We start from the raw sequence: 8,236 nt of genomic DNA on the forward strand, positions 1-8,236 counted from the left end.
GGTGACATTTGCCTGCACCTTCTCGCAACACAATGAAGAGCATCTTGCTGAAAAAGGGCCCAACGTGGAGGCGGCATTCCAGTGTCTATTTCTGGATCTACAAATTACTTTAGCACAGTTATTGTTAGTAGTTTATAAAGCCATATATAAACTTGTACACTTGATTGTAAGATAGATTTGAATTGTGCACTATGTTGACTACTGTATATAAATGTGGAACTCCTGTACATTTGTTCTTAATGCTGTATGTATTTGATGTGTAAATGATAACTAATGGATATGAAACAGCTTGCTGTGAATGTCTTCATTCCATTTTGCTTCTCTTTTCCACATTTGAATGTTTTGACTTTACACCCAGGAGGAAAATCTGAAATTTTTGCATCTGATATACTGTTCAATGGTGGTCTCTTAGATGATTGGGGGAATGTTTTAGTTGTAAGGCTCTCGTCTAATTAGAACAACGTAATGAATTTTTTAAGTGTATAACTCCCTGCTAGAATTTGAGATGAGTGTTTTTAAAGAAACATGGTCTCTGCAATATGCCGTTCTGCCCTGCACTGCTTTACCTTCATGCCCAGTGTTGTGTGTGCAGAGTGGTAACTCCAGTAGCGGAGGGCGAGGAGTGAGAGGGCTGCGAGGGTCTCCTCAGGCCTTTGCGGGGTCCCACCCTAAAATGAGCCAACTTTTGCTTGTATAAATATTGTCCCAATTAGTGTGCAGACCTCTCCAATAAATTATGATTCCTATTTCACAGACAGAAAGAGGCTTGGGGAGGTGAACTTGCATAGAGTAACAGGGCAAAGATGTGCACCTGTTGTCTCTTAGGGCAGAGATGCACAGTGATGTTTTGGAAGCACAAATGTTATTTTTGGGCCCAGGGAGATGGCTTAGTAGAATAAGCGCTTCCCTGGCAAGCTCAAGGGCCTGAGTTCAATCCCTGGTTCCGCAAAAAAAAAAAAAAAAAAAAAAAAAAAGTTATTTTTAAATGTTCCACACATCTGCATATGGTGGCGCACCTCGGTGATAGCTGGGGCTACAGGCATGCCAGGGTCTAAGAGCCATGCAGGATACTTGAAATCTTAGCTCAAATATGTGCTTCTTACCATTTAGAACAGCTTACAATAAGGTAACATCCCAAATTCCACCCACCTCCCATGCCATGAGAATATTCATAAAATAGAAAATAAGGAGACCCCCCAATCACATGCAGAAATAATAATTTGTTTCTATCCCATCAGGCCTCTTTTCTCTCTTGATCTGTAAAACTTTACCATTCCACTCTGCTTATTAACTTGGATCCTAATCAGCAATGTTTGGGAGCAAGCGTACAGTGCCCTCCATGTGGTTAGCTGCAGACCCTTCTAGCGCTGGCGTGGGTGTTCTGGTCTTTGAGCCAAGCATCTGCCCTGGTACGGGGCTTTCCTTCCTCACCTTGAAGGGGTTGTTGGCCTTTCCAGTGTGCTGTACTATCAGAAGTGGGACGAATGCTTTCCTGCCATTTGTACTGCACGGTCCATGCCTCGATACTCAAATTTTTGTCTTCCTCTGAGAGGTAGCAGAGCTGGCTTACTCTCTTGCTCAAGAGCTGCCTATTTTGTTTGTAGATGGTGTCACTGTCAGCACCCATTATACACTTCCCAGAGGGGCTGGTTCCTTTTAGCAACAGACTTTTATTTTAAAAACTGCCAAAGTTAAAGTAGCTTATCTTTGGAATGAAAGGGAACTTCGGCAAACAAAGAGAAAAATGAAGCGGTTTCTTCACCTTGGGAATTGCGGTGTTACTGTCTGTGTGTCTGCGAGGTCCCTGGTCTATTTCACTGCCAGAATTCCTGCTTTGAAGACTTAGAGGAACTGTCTGCTGCAGAGGAACTGTTAGGATCTGAGGCTGAGGATTGCCTACCGGAGGCTGTGTTTGGCCTTGGCAAGCATGCAGGGTAGTTCCTCCTCTGCAATGTATCCTTCAAATCCTTGTTTATGCAAACACCACAGGCAGCCTGGAACGGTGGAAGAGTCAGAGAAGGTCTGTTGTGGATGGGCAGCTCAGGTTCCTTCTCTACCGTTGTGTTTACAAATGTTGATGATAAGGAGCCCTTCTGCTTCTTTCCCTGCCCTCACCGGCCTCCCTCTAGCATTAGTTGAAGTCAAAGGAAGATGGCAGAAATCATACAGACTGCTGGGTGAGGTACAGTAACCAAGGTTTGCTGGTGAGGAAGGTTTATGAGCAAGGGACTAACAACAAAAAAGGCTGTGTTTAAGATTTATTGGAGAGCAGTCTGGGTGCAGGACTAGTTGGAAAATAAGCTGTGGCAGAGTGACTGGATCTGATTTTGGTGGCTCAGGGTGGGGCTGGAGGCCTGACATGGGGCTGGGGGTGAGGGAGGGTGGAGTGGGGGACAGGGATGAGCAGGGACTCCCCTACTAATCCTAACAGTTCCTCTGCTGTGGAGGGACTCCTTGGATGTGAGGAGCACCAGGGAGAGAGCTGGTGAAGGTGACACTGAAATTTCTCTCCCATGATTCTCTTGTCAGATGTGACAACTGTGGAGGAGGAGAATGGGATTGAGGGGGAAGAGAAGTTTCATTCTAGAAGTCTTGAATTTGAGGATTCAGTAGGAGGTGTGAGATCTGAATTTGGGAAGGGAGTAGAAGTGAAACCACAACCCTCAAGGGATAACTGAAGCAAATGGTGTGGAGAGAGAATAGCAATTATTAGTGATTTGCATTTGCACAATAGTCTTAAAGATAATGTCAGAGCTAGTAATTCCTAGGCATGTCACTAGTGTTATGAATACTGACTTGATGATTTTCACAGCACTGGAAATAGGAGTTTATTGGCCCAAAGAAGTAATCATATCTCATATTTACTTGTCACCTACTGTGTATCAAGCACAGTAACCTACTGTATTAGCTCACTGGATCTTTACAAGCCTATGAGATAGGTATTGTGATTGTCACTATTCACCATCACCATCACTGTCACCATCACTGTCACCATCATCATCAATATACCACCATCACCTTCATCATCACCATGGGTGTTCATTTCTTTGACAGTGGGTTGGTGGCAGTTAATGATGGTTTACTGTAAGTGTCTGCTCAAATAGGCCATCGATGAACAGTTCCTGGGTGTGTGTTCTGTGATACCATTTTGGATGTGTTTCTGAATGTGCCTAGCACTGCAGGAATTCACATATTCTAGGAGGGAGTTTGCCCTGGCACAAGAAACTTGAAGGATGATTCAGGAGCACCTAAGTAAGTTAAAACATGCATACTGGTTAACACTTCTAGCTACATAGCCCAGAGAAATTTCCGCACAGGTTCACAAAGCATTCTTTGATTCAGCAGAATTGACTGCCTTTGTGTGTGTGCTTGACCATCATTCAATATACTAAGAACCTGAATAGGTAAAGTGTGGATTCAGACAGCCTTCTTTTTCACCCTTGCCTCACTGCTTGAGCTGAATCATCTCATGTCATCTTGTTTTGCTCTTGGATTAAAAGATTCATAGCCTCAACGTTCCCAGTAGCTTCTGGATTTAGACCAAGTTATGCGAGAGGCCCTCTTGGATCTCCAGGTTGCAAATGGCAGATTATTGACCATCTCAGCCTCCATAATTTCCCTGCGTTAGACGGTGGTGGACATAAAGATGAACACTGACCCTTCCCTCCATAGAAGGTAAGACACGAACATACACATCGGGCTGATTAAAGACAGACGCTGGTAACAGGATGGTCTGAGTGCAGGGAAGCCTCTTACAGCTTCCCTGCCTCTCTCTATTGTTCCTCTGTCCTTATTGTCCAGATGGTTTATGTATTTTCCCAACTCATGGCACTTTCAGCTGTGCCCTCTCTCTAGCGTAGAAGAAACAGCTTTCTTTGGTTAGAAACTTTGAGAAGCCTGAATGTCTGGGGTGTGGTTGCTCTGGACTCCACAACCCGAATTCTAATTAGTGTGAGGTTCTGCTGTATCCTCATTGTCACTTTCCTCTGGACACTGGCAATGTAAGGGTGGAGAGGTCTATTTTGACTCATAATTTCAGTCTGTGGTCTGCTGGATGCAAAAAGAAAAGGCATGGTGGAAGGGAGTGATGAAGGAGCACTAAACCACATTGCAGCCAGGAAGCAGAGAGAAGGGAGCAGTGGGGAGCGAGAGCACTCCCTTCCAGATTGTGTCCCTAGAACCCACCTCTAGGAAGCCTTTGCCTCCAGCAGTAAGTCACCAGGGACATTTTATTTGTTTTGTTTTTTAAAGACAAGGTCTTGCTACATAGCTCAGGCCGGCCTGGAACTCACTGTGCAGCAAAGGCTGGCCTGGAACTGATAGTGATCCTCCTGCCTCAGCCTCCCAAGTGCTGGGATTACAGGTGTGTGCCCCCATGGCTGGTGGGAAGGACACTAGATCTAACCTGGAACACTCATCCTTTGGAGACAACTAACACTGTCAAGGACTCTCTTTCCACCTGCAGAGTCTTACACAGGTAAAAAACATTAGCACTGAAGGCATGAAGGAAGCAGGAGGTGTCTTAGCATGGTTAAAATTGCTGTAGTGCGTGCCTGTGGTAGGGAAGGCCTTGGTTTTGCTCAGTGACGTGTGTTAGCTGCTCCGAGGCAGGTGGTGTGCATGAACTGTGTGTGTGGAACTTGTATCTTAGCACGGTCTGGGCGATTCCGTTTCTCTTACAAGCAACTTTCCTGAACTATTGTGCTGCAGCTCTCCCCTGTGGGTGGAGTTCTGGGAAACTTCTTAATAGATATCTGAGGATGAAACACTCTGGGAACACCACCCAAATCACTTAAACATTGTCTTTCCTTCTTGTTGCCTAGGCATTCATTCTCTGGGCAAGTCACCTTTGCTGGCCATAAGTTTTCTGATTTCTGTGTTGGATAAACTTAAGGGCTTAAAGCACACAATAGCTGGAGGTCCAAAGGGGACTGAACAATCTACTTCTTCCAAGCATGATACCTGTAATAAACGCTCAATCAAGTTTTGTTACAAGAACAGACAAATTTTCAGGTAAAAGACAAATCAAATTGCAAAGAAATATCCAAAGTTTGAAGTCTGACACAACTTACTGTGCAAAAGCAGTCAGTAAATTGCTCAGAGAACAAACCACAGGTGACTGAAATATGGGGTAGTAATTTCTGTAGACTCAGGTGGTTTATGCAGTCCTCAGCATTCCTGGATGGAATTATAGCCCCATAACTCAAACAGCTCCTGTTGCCTTGACACGCATGTGCCATGGATTTGAATTCCAAATCCTGCCCATGGTTGGCACTGTATTTTTCTCCACCCTTCCACTGCTAATGTTACCCAATAAATTACTTCATTGACACCTTTACTGTCAGATTTCTTCGCCTCTGATGTCCAAACACACACACACACACACACACACACACACACACACACACACACACACTGACATTCTCAACTCTTTCTTTGTGTTTGTTTCTAGGTGCTTAACCATTTATTTATTTAGCGTTTTGACACAGGGTGTTGCTCTGTAATTTAGGCTGCTCTTGAGCTCCCTATGTAGCCCAGGCTGGCCTTGAACTCATGGTGATCCTGCTGCCTCAACCTCTCAAGTGCCAGGACTACAGGGCATGGATGTCACCCCATAAGCACAGCTTATGTATTTTATTAATTAATGAGACTACATGCATTAAAACTGTTGGTGCATTTCTTTTGAGGTCTTGGAAGTTTATTCCTTTCAGTTATCACTTTTGTATCTTCTAGGAAGTGGAGTGAGGTTAGTGACATGCTTTGCTAAAACACTAGCATTTGTAGATCTAGGCTGATTGTCACACAGAGAGGGACAGATTCTTTCTCTCTTTTTTCTCTTTTTTGGTGGAACTGGGGATTGAACTCAGGCCCTTGCATTTGCCAGGGAAGCGCTTATTCTACTGAGCCATCTCACCAGCCCCTGGCAGTTCCTATAAAGCCTAAAAATACATCTCCTTTGGAGGATCTTTTATGATTTGCCATTGCCCCTTGGATGGGATTCTGCCGTTTAGGAGGACTTTGGAAAGTCTCTTTAAGATAGTACCACTGTCTCTGTCTCTATGTTAAGAGGTGGACTTCTCACTGAGTGGTTGAGCTCTTTATCAGGCATTAAGCCGCTAAGCATGGGGGAAGTGGAACCTCAGGCCCCACCTCTTCCCCTCATCTACCTCTGAGATTTGCTTATGTGTCAACCTCAGTGGGGTTTGTGGAAACAGTTGCTATTTCTTATTTTGAGCCATTACTTGAAAGTGAGGTGAGCCCCAGTTTTACAGTCGGTAAAATGTAGCATGTATGTGCAAAAGGGAACCAGATAATTTTCTGCATGGGTTTGATAGTCTTAAGTCCACCAGGGGCCTCCTCAAATAGGAAGAACTCTGGCATCTGCTCTTTTCAGGCTCAGTGTGTGCAGAGGGAAGGTGGGAGGTAAGAGAACTACTCTAACCAGCCCTGCCTTCTTTCTTCCTTCATGCAAGCTCCTAGTATTATTTTATTTTATTATGTTTTTAGTACAGGGTCTCATTCTGTAGATCAGACTTGTAGTGATCCTCCTGTTTTCAGCCTCCCGAGTGCTGGGATTACAGGTGTGCACCACCACACCCAGTCTCAATTATGGTCTCAGTGTGCCCCAGGGGCAGGGCCAGCACTGAAAGCCAGGGATTGAACGCCCTGAGCCTGCCTAAGCAGGTGCTTTAGTCTGCTGAGTTACCTGGCTGACCCTAGTCTTATTTATTGATAAAAAAGAATGATAAAACCTCCAACTAATTGATTAATGTGGCCATGTATTTTATTCCCAAAGTGAGACCCTGAGTTTATCCTTTTAGCATGTAGGGATATTATCAAATCTTTAATAACCTGGATTGAAGCTAACACCCATATAAAATGAATCACGTAGTGTATTAATCAGCTTTTATGTTCCTGGGATGCAATGCCTGATACAAATTAAAGGAGGAGGAATAAGATTATGCATGGGTGAATGGATAGTCCTCTAGGATAAAAGAATCCTATCCAAGGGACAATGGCAAAACGATGAAAGATACTACAAAAGGAGATGTACTTTCAGGTTTTATAGGAACTTCCAGATGATAGGACTCCAATACTGGGAGTCTCCACATATCCCACTGTAGTATTCCCAAGAGTGTCACATTTACACGTCCACAAATGTCTACAACCATCTTGGTGACAGACCAGTTCAACAACCCTCAACACTTTTTTCTTTTCTCTGTTTTAACTCAGGAAGAGTGAACAGCTACAGTGATTCAGTCCATGCATGGGGTGGAGAAGGGGAGAGAGGTGGAAGTTGATAGAAGAAAGAAAATTAAAGTACCACATCCTTCAGCTGGGATGATTATACAAAAAATGGTGTAAATGGCATTCCATTAGAATACAGGCCTTCAGCCTTCCTTTCTCACACCTAGAACAGAGCTGGGCAGAATGGGTGACCTGGATGTGTTTGTTACTAATGAACTGTATACAAGTTGGACTGGTTAGCTGAAGTGGAAAGGTTCTACGATAAGTGGCAACTTAGACTCTAAATGGATTTGGGTAGGACCAAAGCAGGGTGGGGCTGAGAGGACTCTGACTTGGTCTAGTATGGAATGAGGATTTGTGTGCAGGAGTTCATCAGATGGGAAAAGGAAGATTAAGCAGGCAGCACTGTGCAGGTGAGAGCACTGTGGCCTCCTGTGTTCCTTCCTTCCTGTTGACGTCGTTACTGTCAGCCTGGAGCGCAGCTGCTTCTTCTCAGAGCCTCCTGCTCAGATACCTTCACTGCGTCTTCACTCTTTACAGAACAATCCCGAGGCTGTGACCTTCTTAGCAGGTGTATCCAATATCTGGTTTCGGAAGTTCTCATTTTCCTGACCTCCTGTGTGAATTTTCTTCACATGAACTCTGTTTTTATCCAGACAGTTCATTTACTCAAAATTATCTCATACACTCCTGGCCGCCTTCATGGATTGCCCCATAGGGCAGCCATCCTGCCAGCTTGTCTGTGCGACCCCGTATCAAGTTCTTCCTTCTCGGGAACTTTTGCTGCCCTGACAAATCTCTTCTTAACTTCTGAAGCAATTACTGTCTATCTGTTTCTTTAGAACAGAGCATATACTCTCTATCACCTGAGGTATATCATATATCCCACTGTCTAAATTAGAAGCTTCTAGAAAAATATAACTGAGCTTCTGAAATTTTAAAACATTATTTATTTATTTATTTATTTATTTATTTTTGTGGAACCAGG

Source organism: Octodon degus, unplaced genomic scaffold, assembly GCF_000260255.1.
Source record: "Octodon degus isolate 3935 unplaced genomic scaffold, OctDeg1.0 scaffold00244, whole genome shotgun sequence".
Lineage (NCBI taxonomy): Eukaryota > Metazoa > Chordata > Mammalia > Rodentia > Octodontidae > Octodon > Octodon degus.